The 20,157-nt window shown below is 40.4% G+C and overlaps 1 non-coding gene across 1 annotated transcript; it reads right to left on the reverse strand.

The window, feature by feature from the left end:
• Window positions 1-5,667: 5,667 nt before the first annotated feature.
• Window positions 5,668-5,774, reverse strand: LOC141621179 (small nucleolar RNA R71). The gene has a single exon (XR_012532134.1). It is a non-coding gene; the product is annotated as a small nucleolar RNA R71 (small nucleolar RNA).
• Between the last annotated feature and the right edge of the window lie 14,383 nt (window positions 5,775-20,157).

Consider the following 20,157-nt stretch of genomic DNA (forward strand, 5'->3'; position numbering starts at 1 on the left):
TACCACATTTTTGTCAACAAAAGGGAATGGGCACAAAAACAAATCAATTTGAGTTCAATGAAATGAAAAGTGAAAGAAAGTTTGCAAAAAAATGCATCAAATGAAAAGAGGAGCAAAAATAGAACTCCTAAGCTTCAAATACAAGGCACCCTCATTACTAATTGGGGTGACTTTGAAAATGTTCAAAAAGAAATGCAAAAAGTTGTCAAGTATTGAAATGCCAAAAATCAAAAGAAATGGCAAAGAAAGTGTTCTCAAATGTCAAATGCCAATGAAATTGGGGGGAAAAACAAAAACAAAAGCAAACTCCCAAAATGAAACTCAAATATCTATCGATCCCTTTATCCATCGTATCCATTTTTGTGCATGGTAGAGAGGGGACGACCCTTCTTCTTGTCTAGGCAAGAGGGGAATTCCGCGATCCTCCAGTGTTTCTAACACCATAGGGAGTCTACTCTTGACAAAAGCATTTAACGATTGAGGACAAAGGTACCCTAGCTTGACACATTTTGGAGGTGATTTATTGGTATCCTTCTAGGCTTAGTAGTTTGAACAAATTGCATCTATGAAGGATTGTGTACCCTTGAATTGCTTCCCTTGTAGATAATTTCCGCCACTTAGATGAGGAAAGTGGCTATTCTTTTTGTAGATGCATCCATTATGTGATTTTTGTGTGCTTAATGTTTGGATGTGTCGCCATTTTGGCAAGACCCACCTTGCCTTGCAAGAAGGCATCCTACCTCATGGTTGTCTTGTTGTGAGTTGAAGGGGCGGAGTGAGACCCGCTAATTGTCTCATATCGGCTATTATTATTAGGTTAGGTTAGTATTGGTCCTAGTCTTTGTCACCTCTTTACTCGGGACGAGCAAAGGTTCGGTTTGGGGATATTTGATGCGACCATAATTAGCGCATATTTAGCCCCCGAATTACCATTGTTTCCATGCTTTTTAGTGCCTATTTGGGTCATTTCTTATCTTTAGTTCTTTGTTTTGCATATTCTTTGAGATTTTGATCCCTTGGTAGGAAAGGAGTAAGAATCTTGCATTTTCATGGCAAAACGAGGCTAAATTGATCGTATTCAATGACCAAGCATCAAGGAGAGACAAGACTAGAAGGCCTTTGTACATATCATAGTAGAAAAGCAATGTTGAGAAAAGGATCCTTGAGTCCCCAAGGAAATCCCCAAGGAATCCATGAAGAAAAGGGAAGAAAAGATGCTGCCAGACAATCCGAACGGATTGTATACAATCCGTCCGTCCGCCCAAGCACAATCCGAGCGTCCCTCAAAGGAATCCGCTCGGATTCCCCCTCGCCAATCCGAGCGTCTTGCCCAAGGATCCGCTCGGATTCTCTCCCAGATCCGCACATCCCGACTCCCATCCGCACGGATTGCAAAGACAAAGACGTTTTCATTCTTCAAGCCACGATAAGAGAAGCCCTTCTCTCGGAGAATACCGGAGTCTCCTTGCTCAACTTAAAAAGTGTAATTACTAGTTTAGCCCTTAGTTAACCCTAATGCATCCTCCCTAATTTTCACTATAAATACCCCATTAGTCTAATTAGAGGAGCATGTTCTTCTTATCAATAATTAGTGTAGTTAATATCAATCAAAACTCTCTTCAATATTGTAATCAAGTATTAATCAAGTTTTAACCCAAGTTTTAGTTTCTTAATCTCTCTCTTGTTCTTCATTTATTTTGGGTAATTAGAAGATTATTGGGTTTATTGGGAGATTGACAACCTTCCATCAATCATCAAGTTCTTCTATTATTCTTTGCATTATTATTTTGGAATCATTAGTAGGTATAATCTCTTAATCCCTTTTTAATTATTGTTAATTACTTTCATTTATTCATCATGTTTCATTATGTTAGTATGATTGACAACCTTTCTAGCATGATCAATATGATAATGAGTGAGTAGTCTCTTAGCTAGGGTTTAATGGGTGATTAGGGAAACCAACATGGGGAATGATTCATGCTTAAATTAATATGCTTTCATAATCTTATTTGCTTGCTTGTTTTGATCTTAATACATGCACATGTTATATTTGATGAAATGCTAAGCCTATGAATCCTTGCATTTACTATCATCTCCTATCTTTTCAATGAGACTTGTAAGACATAACCCAACTCGAGTCTTGTTAGACCATGCATGTGTTGAGTAGGAAAGATTAAGTCGACTTGTAGGTGTTGTACAATCTAATCGATTCGGCTCCGGGACCCAAACTTTCCTAGGATTGTAAGATATAACCCAACTCAATCCATCACAACAATAATTGCTTGCTTATAATTTGAGAACATGTTTGTATGATCATATCCCATGATTCCCCTATGAACCCATGACACCCTAGTGCCTTTAATCAATTGTTTACACCCCTTATTTTATTCATCTTGCTAGTTTATTTTCATTGTTATTTTAGTTTAGTAACCTTCTACATCAACCCAATTTGTGACACCCCTAGACACTACTAGTTACAATAGAATTCTCATTTCAATACCCGTCCCTTGGGATCCGACCTTTACTTGCCTCTTTACTAATTGTAGAGTTGTTTGTGAAGTATAAATTATGTTTTGTATCGACCATTGACCAACGACCACATATGTTTAATTGTGAACACCAAATGGCTCCGATCAACTCGATCGAGTATCCACTGGTCAGAATGCAATTTGCTTCAAAATTGCCAAACTTAACCTGCCTTACTTGTAAACTCAAGTTACGTGACATCAAATGTCACCCAAAATCCATACACTAACCACAATAGCGATCCTCGAAACGTCAGTGCAAATAAATCTTGGCCTTATGGCCGGATTACAACACACAATAAAAAGTCCATGTACTAGATAAATAACCAAATCCATAATAAGATCCACAAAACAACATAAAATAAGATGAAGCACCAACTTATGGCTCTGCATCTATGTCCTCCTCCATCTGGTCCTCCTCCACTGTGCCTGATGTCCCAGCTCCAGCACCTGCCCCAGCATAAGCATCACCACCAACCCATCACCCCTCCGAGTTAAGCTGGCTCCCATAGTTTGCACCCCAACGACCTGTGATGAAACCGTACTCATAGCTTGTCGAAGCTCTCCACGTGGCCATATCCACTCTATAGCTATGAAAGACTCAACTATCATCCCCTACTCCCCTCCACCACACCGGTTGAGCACAAGTAGTTGATACGTGCCAATTTTGTACCATTCCTTTTTTATTTCCTTGCTTTTTGGCTCATTTAGAGGCGCTTCACGAGCCTCATCTCGCTATTTTGTGCCCTTACTCCCGTGCTTTCACTATTTTACTCATTTGTGTAGGAATGAGCCGGAATTGGATGAAGGAAGCGAGAAAGAAAGAGATTCGAGTCAAAGCAAGGAGGAAAAGATGAGGAGTATGCTGAGAAAGAGTTCTCTACCGGTAGGCCGACAACCGGCTAGCCGGCAGAGAGCCCCCCCTATGCCTTAGTCAAAATTGAATACGGAATTGGTGCCAAAGTGACAGATATCTCGTTATCGGCAGAGGCACCGGTAGCCGGCCTCCCGGTAGAGAGATTCTGAAGAAGCTGAAAACTGAAGAAGAGAAGTGAAAGAGGAGTTCCCTACCGGTAGGCCGACAACCGGCAGGGACATTCCTCAAGCTTTAAAAATGAAGTAAAGGAGTGAAAGAGGAGTTCCCTACCAGTGGGCCGGCAATCGGTCAACCGGCAGGGACACCCCCCCCCCCCCCCCCAGATATTGAAGACTCAAGAATTGATTCAAATGAGCAACATCTCGTTGCTGGTATGGGCAACGACAGCCGGTCAGCCGTTAGAGGGCTCCTCTACACGAAACACACCCACCAACCTCAATTATAACCTAATTTTTGGAGATCATATAAATACCTCTCTTCTCTTAGTCATTAAACACACTACCTTAGATATTTTCAAGCACTTAATTTTTATTCAAACTTTGTTAATCAAACCTTAATCTTTCCTTAATTAAACCTCAATCATTTAGCTATTTAGTATTGTTCTAGTATTATACAATAGTTTACATTTGGGTATTGAATTGTAATAGTAGATTTTGAAGAAATTCTTCTGTTTATTAATCTAAGATTCAATCTCTTATTGTGTTGGTACAATTTCTCATCTCTTATTGTCTTAATTTCAATTGTTTACATTTATATTTCTCTCTTTGTTATTGTTATAATTTATATTATGTTTTCCACCATGCTTACTTGTGTTTCACCAATTTTTTACATTTGCTTGAATATGATGTGTGAGTAGTGACCCCCTAGGGTTTAGGGGGATCCTAAATGGAAATTAATGGTATAACTTGGGTAATTAATAATTGGGTTTTGGGTAGAATTGTTAGCTTACTTATTCATGCACACAAGGTGTTTGTGGAATTGTGTGAGTGAAAGCTCTCACCTTTCTTCATTGTTGGCTTAAATTCTCTATTAATGAAAGTTGTAGGGTGTTTTGATAGCTTGATTAAGTTGAGAATTGATACTTGATGAAGTTTATGTGTCTTTCTTTAGGGAGGCCAAGATATTGGACCTCTTACCTAAGTTAACCTCTACCCTTACCCGGTTATTTACTCTTGTTTACCTTTACCCACTTAGGGGAACCCGACTACCCTAACTTTAATATAAATTTTCCATACCTTAGTTTTGTCATTGCTTTAGTTGCTTAAATTAGTTATTTAGACTTCAAATCCTCTATTATTCGACTAAATTAGACCTTGATCAAATTGAATAGAAACCCCCACCATCCTTGTGATCGACCTCGACTTACCAAACTTTACTAGTTAGGTATCGAGCTTTATAAATTTGTTTTGATAGTAGGAAAAAGACGACTTGAATTCCTTACTCATCAAATGGCACCATTGTCGGGGATGGCGTTAGGTTATATTTAGTTTTTTAAGGGTCTTAGCTTTAGTCTTAGTTCACTTGCTTGTTTGCTTTAGTAGTTGTGTGCTTCATTGTAGAGTGTGGGATTTTTGCCTTTCCCCAGTGTGTAAAAGCATTAGAAAACTAACGGTTTATCGAGTGCATGCCTAGGAGGAACCATCAAGCTTTGCTCTTTAACTCCGACTCCGAGAGGCTCTTTCGAACCTTAAGGACAAGGACTATTGCAAGAGTTAGGAATTCTCCTCAAGCAACCATAGACCAATCAAACTCACCCACACTACCAATCATTGAAACCACAACCCAACTACAACCAAACAACACAATTGAGACTCCAATAGAAAATCCTTTTCACGACTTCCAAATTCCAACTCTACCTTAATCACCACCCCCTCATATACCCAATCCACCACCACCAATGGCTTTACGTGACCATAACCGTCCAAACCATGATGATGCTTGTAACCCTATCAACTTTGGCCCCTTGCCTCCCAACAATTTTGAGATGCATCCCGTCTAAGTTGGGTTGATAGTAGAAGATTTGTTCGGGGGTCATACTGAAGAAGATGCTCATGCTCATCTAAGGAAATTTAAAAACAAGGTCGCTATGATAAAAAAGAATGGGGTATCCGAAGATATGCTAAGGATGATGTTGTTCCCATTCTCATTAACGGATAAGGCGGGCCGGTGGTTGAATATCCACCCTCCGGACACATTCACGACATGGGATGCCTCGCCTTAGCCAAGGCATTCTTGGCCAAGTACTATCCATTATCCAAGACCTCCATGCTTTGTAACGAGATCCACACTTTCCAACAAGACGATGGAGAATCCTTGGGTGAGGCATGGGAAAGATATCAAGACCTTATCGCTAGTTATCCTCACCACGGGATTCCGGAGTGGTATGTCACCCAAACCTTCTTCCAAACCTTGTTGCCAAGAACTAAAGAAATTATGACTGCCTCCGCGGGAGGGGGATTCGACCATTTGGGTGATGAGGAAGGGACGACACTAATCAAGAAGATGGTGGACTCGGAGGCCAATTATGGCTCAAGGGGCAATATGCTTAGGAGCAATGGCCGATATCCCAAGGAAACCACTTCTAATGCAAATGTCGAGACAAATGCCAAGCTTGACCTTCTCACCAAGAAGTTTGAGAAATTAACAAGAAACCAAGTCCATCAAGCTAGTGGATCCCATGGTCCACCAATGCAGGAAATGATCCAAAGTGCTTCTTGTGAGCTATGTGGAGGACATGGTCACACCTTTGATGTATGTGCCAATAACTACTATAGTGTGGGGTATGAAGACAATGCAAGATGTTAATGCTTTGATGAGTCATAATTATATACATATTTATGCCTCCCCTTAATTACTTTTGATACGGTTTTCGTGCTAGTTTATATCATATACATGCCTTTTATGTTAGAATGTTGATACTTCCGCCTTTTGATGTTTAATGCAGGAATGATGCATTTGAGGAGCAAAGGAATGAAATGGGCATCGCGGAGTGAGCATGAAGGGATACACGAAGCATGGCACGAGAATCCATAAGAATGAAGGAAGAGAAGTTAAGAAGAAAACACGAAGAAAAGAGCTTCTTATTACAAGTATCTACTTTGAAGAGCCATATCTCGAGTTCTACAACATATTTTCAAGTGATTCCAATTGGAGGTGAAAGCTTATCTTCTTATATTTCCAAAGCTGCAAAAATTGCTTGTTTCTGACAAGTAACGAAGAAATGGCGGCCGTTTGAAGTTCAGTGCATGAAGTAAGAAATTGGTGCCTCGATCGAGTCAACCTTGGCTCGATCGATGAACTTCATGCTCGATCGATTCACCTCTCAACTCGATCGAGGAACCAACCTAATCAATAAACTTTGCAATGTCGAGAGTTGGGGTATCTGAGAATTGGTGCCTCGATCGAGTGCACCTTGGCTCGATCGAGGAACCACTAGTTTCCGCAAATTTCCTTAAGTCGATTATGACTACTATAAATACCAAAACTCGTACTCTAGGTTATATTATGCTTTATTTTACATAGGTTTAGTATAGCTACCTTAGAAAACTCTCTCAAATACTTAGTTTAGTTTAATTATTGTTCGGATCTATTGCCTTTAGTTACGGTATTGTTCTAATCTTTGTTCAATTATTATTTCAATTGCTTATTTATCTTTATTATTGTTCATCATGTTTTCCATTACTATTATTGTTATTCTTTCTATTATGCGTAGCTACATTCCTCATCTAGGATGAAGGGGATCTAGGTTAATTAAAAGGGGAAAATTGATTAATTGCTAGGGAAATCATATAAGTTGTCGTTTGATTGTTGTTCTTATTCTAGTTAACTAACTTAAGCCTGAGTTGTTAATTAGTGTAGCGAATTAATCCTTTCACCGACCGGGTTAGAATTAATATAGGCTGCGATAATCAAATAGATTGTATCTAATTATAGCGACCGCATGTTAGAATCGATCTAAAGGGCATAATAGAGTCGACCGATCTTATGACCTTAGACAACTTGGTAGATCTAGAAATTGATTAATAGACCCCATATAATTGACCTAGTGAACCGGAAATCCTAGACTTTTAATATCATCGTTTAAACCTCTTTTTATTACTCGCATTTAGTTGGTTAGATAACAAACAAAACAAACCCCCCAGAAAACGGTTACCTTTAAGACAGATTTAAATATAATCAAAACTAGATAATCACCGCCTCCCTGTGGATTCGACCCTGACTTACCGCTAGATATTTTGTTAGTAGTAGTTTAGGTTTACTTTGATTAAGGTGATACGATTTAGCCACATCAAATTTGGCGCCGTTGCCGGGGAGGCAACAATTGTTTTGTTTGTTTCTGTTTATTTTTGTCTCTTGTTTCAGGGAACTTCAGTTCCTTTGGACAGTTTTATCTTTTCTTGTTGTTTTCGTATATGCCCAGGTCTAACAGGTTAGAGATCCTACCTTTTGATCCCGCGCCAGAATAGACTTTTCGGTACAGACGAAGATTTCAAAGAAAAGTAAGTCAAGTGAAAGACTTGAGTACACTTGACTACGAGCGGTATACTTTTGCAGAAGATTCATCCTTAGACGAGGATACACTTATTTCTGCAGCTGTGACTTCTACAACACCAAAAATGCCTACATTAGCAAGTCACTCCGAACCCACGATTGATTCAATTCCTAAAGGCTTCAAGCTCCCTACCGCTGATAAGGGAACTTTTGAGATCAAGCCTTCTTACATAAGTTTGATAGAGAGGAATTTATTTGGAGGAAAAGCAGGAGAGGACCCTGCAAAGCATATGGAGAAATTTGTTACTTATTGCTGTTCTATTCCTTTAACAGCTGGGGTGTCTCAAGATCAGGTCATGCAAACTCTCTTCCCTTTCTCTTTGAGAGATGATGCAGCTGAGTGGTTAAGGGACTTAGACATGGAGACCGACGCAATTACCAACTAGACTTCTCTAGCTCTTGCATTCTACAAGAGGTATTTTCCGCCACAGAAAACTAATGCATTGAGGAGTCAGATTACAAGTTTTAAACAGGGTCCTACTGAGAATTTTAATGAAGCTTGGATACGGTTCAAAAGACTAGTGCGGTCCGTCCCTCACCATGGTTTTGAGATTTGGTTCCTTTGCAACCAGTTTTACAACGGGTTGTATGATGATCATAGAGCTCTACTTGATTCTGCTGCAAATGGGAGATTCCAAGATAATACTAATGACGGTAATGCTTGGAAGTTGATTGATCAGATAGCTACTCACACAGCTGAGTATGGTAACCCCAGAGGAAGTAAGAGATGAAGTGGCTCAGATAGTGCGGTTGCGGCACAGTTGGAAGCCATACTGGCTCAATTAGCTGAATTGAAGACTACTCAGTCTTTGGGTGAGCAAGAGATGGTTCATATGGTTCAACAGGAAGTGTCCTGCGAGAGATGTGGTATAGATGGCCACACTACGGCCAAGTGTATGAGCACTATTGAACAAGTTCATGCCTTTCAGTCTTTCAAGCAAGGTACTCCATATTCTAACTTCTTCACTGAAAGGAGTACGAATTCTTATGCTTAAGCTCCTCAACAAAATCCATATATTATTCCTCCAAATCGTGGTAATCAACCACAAGGAGGTTATCAAAGGCCAAATCAAGGAGGTTTTCAACAATTTCAACCTCCTCCTCAAGCTCCAAGTAATGAAGTGTCGGAGTTAAAAGCTCTATTATAACAAAATTTGATGATGCAACAAAAGCAAACGGCTCAAATCTCTGAACTTGTGGCTCATAATAAGATGTTGGATACTCAAGTTGCCCAAATGACGGCTCAAAACCCATCAAAATAGTCCGGTCTTCCTCCTCAAGGTAAACAAGCTCAAGGTAAACAAGCTCATGAGCAAGTTAATGCAATTTCTTTAAGGAGCGGTACTTCTTATCAAGGTCCGGACATGCCCACTAATGAAGATGAGGTTCCCTACATGCATCCTAAGGGATTGGGAAATTTGGAGCTAAGTGATGATGATAAAGAAGTTGACAAAGTTGAAACACGAGCCGAGAATAAAAGCAAGAAAAATCAAAACAGCGAATCTGCCGAGGTTCCTCGATCGAGTAGCATCAGGCTCGATCGAGGAACTTCAGTACTCGATCGAGTGTCATCAGGGCTCGATCGAGGAACCTCCCTGGTTGATGACGGTGTTTCAAAAGTTGATTCTAAAGCGAAGGAAGCCGAGCCGATTACTATTGCACTACCTTTTCCGCATCGTCAACAAAAGTCTAAGCTGGACAAGCAGTTTGGAAGGTTCATGGAGGTAGTAAAGAATCTTCAAGTGACAGTACCATTTACTGAATTGGTAGCTCAAGTGCCGGCTTATGCTAAGTTCTTAAAGGAAATTATGTCAAAGAAGCGGTCTTTTGATGAAGTGGAGACTGTCGCGTTCACTCATGAATGTTACGCCGCGTTACAAGCCAATTCTCCACCTAAGCTTAAGGATCCAGGGAGTTTTTCTATTCCTTATATTATAGGCCCTTTAAATATTGACAATGCTTTATGTGATTTAGGAGCGAGCGTTAGTGTCATGCCTTATAAAATTTGCAAGCAATTAAACATGACTAAGCTTAAATGTACTAATATGACTATTCAACTGGCTGACAGGTCTATTAAGCACCCTATGGGTATTTTAGAGGATGTGCCAGTTAAGATAGGAAAATTTTTCATTCCAGTTGACTTTGTAGTGATAGATATAGCTGAGGATTCTCGTGTTCCTATTATTCTAGGATGACCATTCTTGCATACTGTAGGGGCGGTTATAGATGTTAGACATGGGAGTCTTACGTTCAATATTGGAGAAGATACTATCACTTTTAGTCTTGACAAAGCATCACGTCCTCTTAATTTAAAAGCTTCTTGTCATATGGTTAATGCTCTTGATCCTACTTTTGATGATTGCCTTGCTTTCTGTTTTGACAGGAATCCACCTGACGCCCCTGCTGATGCGTCATATCCATGGAGCAAGAAAGTAGATGAGATAGAGAAGCTGATTTATGGAGATGATCCTCCTCCTGAGATGGTTTACAGCTGTGATGAGAATGTTGATATAGAAGCTGAGTTGGATGCTTTGGAAGCTGAAATTTTCAGAGAGGAGCCAATTAGAGTTTTTGATGAAGCTTCTATGACAGACGAAGTGCCTTATCTCCTTCCTCAAGAGGATGACCTGAAGAACGATGAACATTGCTCTTATTTTACATTAGACTTTGAGTTTGATGAGCCATGACATTTTTCATTGTTTTTATTCTTTGCTTGGACTATATATTGGTGCTACTTATGCTTGTGTGTAGCACATGCGCTACTTTTTGATTTACTGTTACGAGCTTTAACTTGTATTGATTATGACTTGTATGCGCATTTATTTTAAATGCAGGAAATCTGCTCGACAGGAAGGTTACTCGATCGAGTGTCATGGGGCTCGATCGAGTCGCCTTGTCTTTTGGGTCAATAACGTAGCCAGACGATGATAGGATTTGCGAGGATGATTATTTACCCCTGTTTTGCAGCTTGTTTAGGGGAATCATAAGCTCTTACCTGGTATTCTCTTCCCTTGTACCTACTTTTATTGTATTATCTAGTTATTTCCCATTCTTTTTGTTAGTTGTGTCCTTTAGGTTGCTGGATTTGTGTGTGATTGCTATGTTGTAGGCGTCACAATGAGGACACTGTGACATTTAGGTTTGGGGGAGGGTCTTTTATTATGTTGTGTGCTTTTTATTTATGTTGTGTGCTATTATATCAAAAATACATAAAAATTAAATAAAAATTAAAAAATTTTCAAAACACAAAAACAGGTTTTTCCTTTGTTTTAGGTCGAGTCTTGGTGAATTTTAATAACTATGATGTTAAATTGCATTGTTTTTGCATATGAATCTCAAATAGTTGTCCATGTACATTGTTTTGACTCGTTAGCCATGAAAACAAAGCTCATAATTCAAGTCTTTACCGTAGTGACATGCCTTATATTGATTAGATTTGACATAATTACGTCGGTAAACTACTTAAATTCTGAGGTCTATAAAGCTTCCAAGGCCAGAAATATCAATAAACTGGTCTCATTGTCAATTAGGCTTGAGTGTGGTTTCTCCTTGTGGAATGTGTAATATCAAATTGCATAAGTGTGACATTGATTTCTTGATACTTTTATTGCTTTCATTTGACTAAGTACATGTGGATAGGCGATTCTTTTCGTTCAAATAAGCCTTACATTACCTTTTGTTAGCCCGTTTGAACCCTTGTAGCCAATATTAATTACATCCTATGAGCTACAATCCAAGAATTTGCCTACCTTTTCGGGACGATCATGATTGCTTGTTTATCATGTTTATTTTGCTATTATGGTTGGGTTGGGACTTATTGTTGTCATGTGGGTATAGCAAAATACTTTTAGCGATTGTGTTGTATCCTTGTGTTGGAAAAAAGAAAAATATGAAGCAAAAGAAAAAAAAAAAAAAAGAAAAGAAGAAAGAAAAAATCGAAAAAGAGAAAAAGAGGAAAGAAAAGAAAAGAGATTGCTTCATTTGGTTTTGTCAAGGATCAAAAAGATGGTTGTTAGAGTCTAGTGTATAATTGGAGAGTAGTTTGTTAGCTCTCATATGTTGTAAAGTTGAGATCATTTCTCTAAGTTGGGTTCATTTGTTATTTTAAGATTTAGATTTGGTTTGGGTTAGCGCTGTGACTACCGTCTTAGCTCCACATATCCATAACGTGCTTTGGCACAAACCACTTCTATTCCTTTAACCCATTTGCCACCCTTATTGTCCTTGATACATGTACTTTTGTCTACATATGATGATTGCATATTAGTTGGGGAAATCCCTATCGCATTAGATTGCATGCATGTTTCATGCTTTCCAAAGCTATAACAACAATATGAGACCACCATGACCACCCTACAACAATCCCATTGTCTATAACCCAAACACAAATTTCTATCATTCGGGTTTGAAGAACCACCCCAATTTTAGCTACAAGAGCACCAATGTCCAAAACCCATAACACCTTCAACCACAAGTGCCCAATACCAATCCACCCGGGTTTTCTCAACCTAGAGGTGGATATCCTAATCAAAGAAACAACACCAAGAATCAAAACCAAAACTTTGGGAACCAACCTCAAGGGTACCAAGATTTTGGGGGCAACCAAAAGAATCAAGGGTTCTATCAAGGGAACCAAATTAATTAAGCTAATCAAGGGTTTGGGCAAGGGTTTGCTCAAGGGTATCAAGAACAAGGTCAAAGACCAAACTTCAACAACCATGATCCAAAAGGGAACTATCAAGGGGGAACAAAATTACAACAACAATCAAGGTCCCAACACCCAAAACGAATATGGGTTCCCTTTACCCATTGCAAATCAACCCTATCAAGAGCCTATGGTTGACACTTCCCAAGGTGAAATCATGAAGATTTTGAAAAACATGCAAATGCAACATAGCCAAGACTTGGCTAATTTCAAGATTGCTAGTCAACAAGAAAGTGCCAACCAAAGAATTACTCACCAAAAGGAAATAAGAGAAATAGAGGCCCGATTGGCCGCTCATGCTCTTGCTACCCCATAGGCCACCCGGTGGCTTGTTAGCTCAAGGGCAAAGCTCCAAGGATGCTTCTACTAGCCACCAAGCACATGCGGTAGTCTTGCGAAGTGGAATAGAGCTTGAAGACCCTTACAAGCACCTTGGGATTGAGGTTGATGTGGATCCCAAGAGAAAGAGGATGGAAATGAATGGTGGAAGGGAAAGCCCACTGATGACACCATCGGCAAGGATGAGTGAAGGAAAGAAGGGGAAGAAAACATGTGAAGAATCCTCAAATGGGGTAATACAAATGGGTAAGGAAGTTGATGGCTTAGTTGAAGATCTACCTTATGAGGAAGAAGGGGTGAGGATGCTACCGAAGAAGTGCTCTTGCAACCCGCCACAAAGGTAACAAAGAAATCAAACCCTCCAAAGGTACTCTCCGATTCTCAACTTGTTACCCATATTCCTTACCCCTCAAGAGCAATAAAGTGTAGGGAAAACTTCAAGTATGCCAAGTTTTGTGACATGCTTGAGAAACTTGAAATAACCCTACCCTTTACCGAAGTGATTTTAAACATGCCAACTTACACAAAATTTTTAAAGGACATCTTGACTAAGAAAAGAGTCTTAGGTGACCAAGAAATAGTGGCAATGGAATAAACATGTAGTGCTCATATCCTTAACAAAATGCCCACTAAACTTGGTGACCCGGGAAGCTTTTCAATTCCTTGTGTTGTTGGAGGTGTTCCGATATCAAGAGTTCTTTGTGACTTGGGAGCAAGTGTGAGTGTCGTACCTCTAAAGGTTGCAAGGAAAATTGGCATTCATAATTGATGCGTGTCTTTTATATAAGGTTTATACCTCATTTTTTACACGCATTTCTGTACTATTTATGTAGCATCTGGCTACAAATACCCCCGAATATCCTACTTTGGTTCGTTTTATGTAATTTGCAGGAATTAACCGAAGGGGAGCTAAATCGAGCCTAATTTGTCCCAATTGCATGCATTCTCGGAGAATAAGGAGTCGGAGTTTGCAGATCTAACACTTAGGCGAAGACGTGAGCTGAAATGAAACCAAAGCACTCGATCGAGCTGTTTTACCAGTCGATCGAGTGGTTTCTATATCCAAGAAGTGGTCGATCGAGTACTTGTACTCGATCCTTAAGCTGCAGAAAGAGCCGTTGCTCGATCGAACAACTTTCCAGTCGATCGAGTAGTTGAATTCTACTCGATCGAGTGGTTTTCCCTTCCTCAGTTAATTTCCGCCTAATTACTTTATGGGCTTTTGTAATTAGTCCATAGATTAGGTTATGGGATGGATTTTTAGTATAAGACTGAGGGAGTGAACTACGTTACTACTCTCTTCTGTCGTTCGTTCATTTTGACGGTATACCTTGCTACTGTTCTTTGGATTTTGTTCTTCCTTTGTACTTTGCTTCTCGGATTTGGATCTTGTGATTGGTATTATCATTCTACTTTATTTCTTAATCTTATTTTTGCCTTAATCCTTTCCCTCTTTTAATTGTTATCATAATTGTCTTAATCACATCCTTATTAATTTCATCATCATGTCTAGTTTTAATTATCTATTTATCATTATTGTCAATTCAATGGTAATGAGTAGCTAATTCTTTTATGCTAAGACTATAGGGGATCCATAATCATGAGGGAATAGTAATCGATTTATCGGGTTAATGCTAGTATAGTCTTTGTTGGTTAAATGCTACAATTAACTGTATTTGTCTAATTGAGTCGACGCAATTAGACCTTTAATTCCTAGTGATCCTTGACCTGGACCGAAAGGTTGGAAAAGGCGAGACTAGTAGCGAACAATAGAGTATTGCAGTGAGGGCGAAAGTTAAGCTGTTTACACTTTAGGGTGAATTAAGGACCGAAAGGTGATGTTCGCTACCCCTTAGATCGTATCTGCATAGACCTGAGACCTAGATTACTTGACTAATGATTGTGGTGAACCGTTGTCTTAGCTATTCCTCCCTATTTGTTTAAATCCCTTCCTTTATTCTCTCTTTCCTTCTCTTATTAGTTAGAACATCATAATTAAAACCCCCAATTTGATTACCCTTGACGAACTTAGATTTAGCTGATAAATTCCTACCTCTCTGTGGATTCGACCCGACTTCCCTAGCTATATTAGTTAGAGCCAGTTGGTTATTTTTGACAGGTACGCGACAGATGTGTCAAATTTTGGCGCCGTTGCCGAGGAGGTGGCGCAATTTTGTTGCTTTAATTAAGTTTGTCTCTCGTCTCAAGGAATTTATTCCTTGAGGCTGTTCTCATTATTTGCAAAGTTTTGAATAATTTTGCAGGTTGTTTATTGCTTTGTAAGTTTATCTGCCATAATGTCTAAATTACAAGGTTGTTCGATCACTGAGCATATAGAGCCATGTGGTAGATGCGGCAAGGAAGGGCATGACCCTATTGAATGCATGGCAAGTGTAGAGCGTGCTCTTGCTTATAAGAAATACAAACAAGGGGTTCCTTTTTCTCAGCTGTATGAGGAAATAAAGAATGTCTCTACCCCTTCTACGCCAATGCCGCAACCGGTCTCTCCTTCTGCAAATGAAGAAGTTGCTGAATTGAAATCCTTGATGATGAGCATACGTGATGGTAAGGATACGGTCATAGCGGAATTGAGAGAACAAGTCGCGCAGTTAACACTCGCGAAAGACCAAGCCGAACCTCTACCGACACGCAATTCAGTTAGTGCAACGACTTTCCAAGTCGGCTTTACTTATGAAAAGCCAAAAGCACCAGAAGATGAGGTTTTGATAGCTGACGATACCCCGGAGGATGATTTAGACGAGTTTTTGGAAGAAATACTTGCTGCGTGTGCTGTAAACACTCCATCGACTGATTTTTCTACTCGATCGAGCAATTTAATTCCTCCTTTCACTCGATCGAGTAAAAATACAGGTCGACCGAGGAGTGCACAGGTGGATGTTGGTCGATCGAGTGATTTTATTACTCGATCGAGTAAGGTTGCTGAGGAAATCACTCGATCGTGTGACAAAAGTGTTCGATCGAGTGAAACAGAAGAAGAATATGGTCGATCGACTGATAAAAGTACTCGATCGACCATTTTAAGTGGCGGGGATTCTAATTTACTATCTAATACCGCCACCGTGTCATCTTCCCCTGCTTTGGAGACGTCACGCATTGATAAAGGTAAAGGAAAAGTTGCGGGTCCACTTGTTGCTACTAGGGTACCCTTTCCAGGCCGTCTGAAGGACGCAAAGATCGAGCGACAGTACGGTAAGTTTGTGGACGTTGTGAAGAACCTTCAGGTAACTGTCCCTTTTGCTGAACTTGTTACTCAGGTACCCACTTACGCCAAGTTTATGAAAGATATTGTGACGCGTAAGAGAAATTTGAGTGAATTTGAGACAATTTCATTTATGGAAGAGTCTAGCAATTTGCTTTTGAATAAGAGTCCGCCTAAAATGAAAGACCCGGGCAGCTTTTCTATTACTTGTGTTATAGGCAACATGGTTATTGATAAGGCCCTTTGCGATCTAGGTGCCAGTGTCAGTGTCATGCCCCTTCCTGTCTGCAAGAAACTGAAGATGAGTCATTTTAAAGTGACTAACATTACCCTACAGATGGCTGATAGATCTGTTAGGAGGCCCTTAGGTGTCTTAGAGGACGTGCCTTTGAAAATAGGCAAGCTTTATATCTCAGTAGATTTCATTATTTTGGATATAGATGAGGACACCCGGACCCAAATTATCTTAGGAAGACCATTCCTTTGTACAGCTGGGGCCGTTATTGATGTCAGACATGGGCGTTTGACTCTTGCAGTAGGGGATGACGCTATCACTTTCAGTCTGCCTAGTACTTTGGCTCACCCAATGATAGAGGATACTTGCTATTCAGTCGATATGATTGATGAGTCTATTTATGATTTCTGGTCGGGTTCCTTTATGAAGGACCCACTAGAAGCCCTTATGCTTTTTGATGAGTGTGCAGATAGCCCAGACGACGATGACGCTGCATTGGAATTGCTTGTTGATGATTTGGATGAGCATGAGGGAGAGCAAGTGGAACAAATGATTAGCACTCTTTGCTCCATTGAGGTAAAAGTACCGGAACGTAAGCCTCTCCCTTCTCATCTTAAATATGTTTTCTTAGACGATACAGAGCATTATCCAGTCATTGTTAGTTCCAAGCTTAATGATGATCAGCTAACTTCTTTGTTAGTTGTACTTAAGAAAAACAGGAAAGCAATGGGTTATTCACTGGACGATATCAAGGGGATTAGTCCCGATGTTTGTATGCACAGGATAGAGCTGGAGGAAGATCACAAACCTTGCGAGAGGTGGTGGCACGGTGAACCAAAAGATGCGAGGATGTTGTGATGGCCGAGGTAATGAAGTCTTTGGATGCGGGTATTATTTATTCTGTCGGCAATTCTAAATGGGTGAGCCAAGAGGTGGTCCCTAAGAAAGGAGGGACAATTTGTTGTTAAGAATGAAAAGAATGAATTAATACCTACTCGAGTAGTGACTGGTTGGCGGATGTGCATAGATTACAGACAGCTGAATGCCGCCACCAAGAAAGATCACTTTCCCCTTCCTTTTATTGATCAAATGGTATAAAGGTTAGCTTCTCATAAATTTTTATGCTATTTAGACGGGTATTCAGGGTTCTTTCAGATCCCTATCCACCCAGACGATCAGGCTAAGACTACATTTACTTGTCCTCAAGGCATTTTTGCTTATCGCAGGATGCCTTTTGGTTTGTGTAATGCCCCTGCCACCTTTCAAAGGTGTATGATGGGGATATTTTCAGAGTATATTGAGTCTATCATGGAAGTTTTTATGGACGATTTCAGTTATATGGAAGTGATTTTTCTAACTGTCTGTCTAATCTTGAGAAAGTGTTTTGCAGTATTTGTATTGAGGTTAACCTTGTCTTTGAATCGGGAAAAGTGCCACTTTATGGTCAACGAGGGAGTTGTCTTAGGGCACTTAGTTTCTGATAGGGGAATAGAAGTTGATAAAGCAAAGGTGGAAGTGATTCAGCAATTACCACCTCCTGTTGATGTTAAGGGGGTGAGGAGCTTCCTTGGTCACGCCGGCTTTTATCGCCGGTTCATCAAGGACTTCTCAAAGATTGCTAAACCACTTACACAGTTGCTGCTTAAGGATGCCCCTTTTGTGTTTACTGATGATTGTCTTTCTGCTTTTAACAGGTTAAAGCAGGCTTTAGTCTCTGCGCCGATCATACAGCCTCCCAATTGGGACTTGCCGTTTGAGATTATGTGTGACGCGAGTGACTATGCACTAGGAGCGGTGCTAGGCCAAAGGAAAGACAAGGCTTTGAATGCTATCTACTATGCGAGCCGAACTCTGGATGAGGCTCAAGTGAAGTACACTACCACTGAGAAAGAGCTTCTAGGTGTAGTTTATGCCTTAGAGAAGTTTCGTACTTATTTAGTTGGGTCTGAAGTCACTGCTTTTACTGACCATGCAGCTTTGAGGCATCTCCTTGCCAAGAAAGAGGCTAAACCATGGCTACTGAGATGGATACTCCTTCTTCAGGAGTTTGATTTGCAGATTAAGGATAAGAAAGGAGCTGAGAACGTTGTAGCTGATCACTTGTCGTGACTGATGCGACAAGCTAACTTCGTTGTCAGTGGCAAGCTGCCGCCTGACCTTTCTCATCAGCAAAAGAAGCGTTTTCTGTATAACGCTAAGCAGTACTTCTGGGATGACCCTTACTTGTTTAAGGAATGTGCAGACGGTATCTACAGACGGTGTATTCCATAGTGGGAGACCAAAATAGTCCTGGAAGGCTGCCACTCCTCTTCATACGGTGGTCACCACGGTCCATCGCGCACCGTGGCTAAGGTACTTCAGTCTGGTTTTTACTGGCCTTCTTTGTTTGCTGACGCTAAGTCTTTTGTTTCAGCTTGTGATGCTTGCCAATGATCAGGGAACATTTCAAAGAGACATGAGATGCCACAAAACGGCATCCTAGAGGTTGAGGTCTTCGATGTCTGGGGCATTGATTTCCAAGGACCGTTCCCCTCCAGTAAAGGTAATAGGTATATCTTAGTGGCTGTAGACTATGTGTCAAAATGGGTTGAGGCAATTGCCTCACCTCATTGTGATGCTAAGACCGTGATAAAGATGTTTAAAAAGATCATATTCCCCCGATTTGGTGTCCCTAGGGTCGTCATTAGTGATGGGGGAATGCATTTTAAAGAAAAGAAACTCACTTCTATTCTGTCTAAAGTTGGTGTCCAACACCGGCGAGGTTTGGGGTATCATCCTCAAACTAGTGGTCAGGTTGAGGTCTCTAATCGCGAGTTGAAAGAGATCTTGTCTAAGGTAGTTTCTAAATCACGGAAAGACTGGAGTCTTAAGCTAGATGACACATTATGGGCTTATAGAACTGCCTTCAAGACACCAATTGGTGCATCACCTTATAGGCTAGTTTATGGGAAATCGTGTCACTTACCTGTTGAAATGGAATGTAAGGCCTGGTGGGCAATTCGTGAGCTTAATTATGATCCTAAGTTATGTGGTCAGAATTGTCTTTTGCAGCTAGATGAATTGGAAGAGTTTAGGCTTAATGCCTATGACAGCTCGCGCATTTACAAAGAAAGGACGAAGAGATGGCATGACAAGAGAATCTTACCTCGTGAGTTTCATGTTGGGCAAAAGGTGCTGCTGTTCAATACCCGGTTGAGATTGTTTCCTGGCAAGCTGAAGTCCAGATGGAGTGGTCCTTATACGGTGACAGCTGTTACCAAGTTTGGACCCGTGGAGCTTGAAGATTCCGAAGGTCATAGATTCAAGGTGAATGGCCAATATGTGAAGCACTACCACGAGGCGACTGAAGCAGACAATCATGTTGAAGTCTTGCGCTTCGACGAGCTTGACGCGCCAGTTAATTGATGCCAGAAAGGTCGTGCGGGACCTCTTAAACCAACGCTCTCCGGGAGGCAGCTCGGACTGTTTTATTGTACTTTTGTTGAACCATTTATTTTCTTTAGCTTTACGTTTAACTTTAGACGCTGTTTTACGAACTATTTATGCTTTTCTAGCTTTGGAATGCGTGTTTTGCAGGATACAGTACTCGATCGAGTGGTTCTAGGCTCGATCGAGCACTTTTTGGGGAAGCTCTCACTCGATCGAGTGATAATAGTACTCGATCGACCAAAGTCAAATTCACGCTTACTCGATCGAGTGGTTTTC

This window comes from Silene latifolia, chromosome 1, assembly GCF_048544455.1.
Source record: "Silene latifolia isolate original U9 population chromosome 1, ASM4854445v1, whole genome shotgun sequence".
Taxonomy (NCBI): Eukaryota; Viridiplantae; Streptophyta; class Magnoliopsida; order Caryophyllales; family Caryophyllaceae; genus Silene; species Silene latifolia.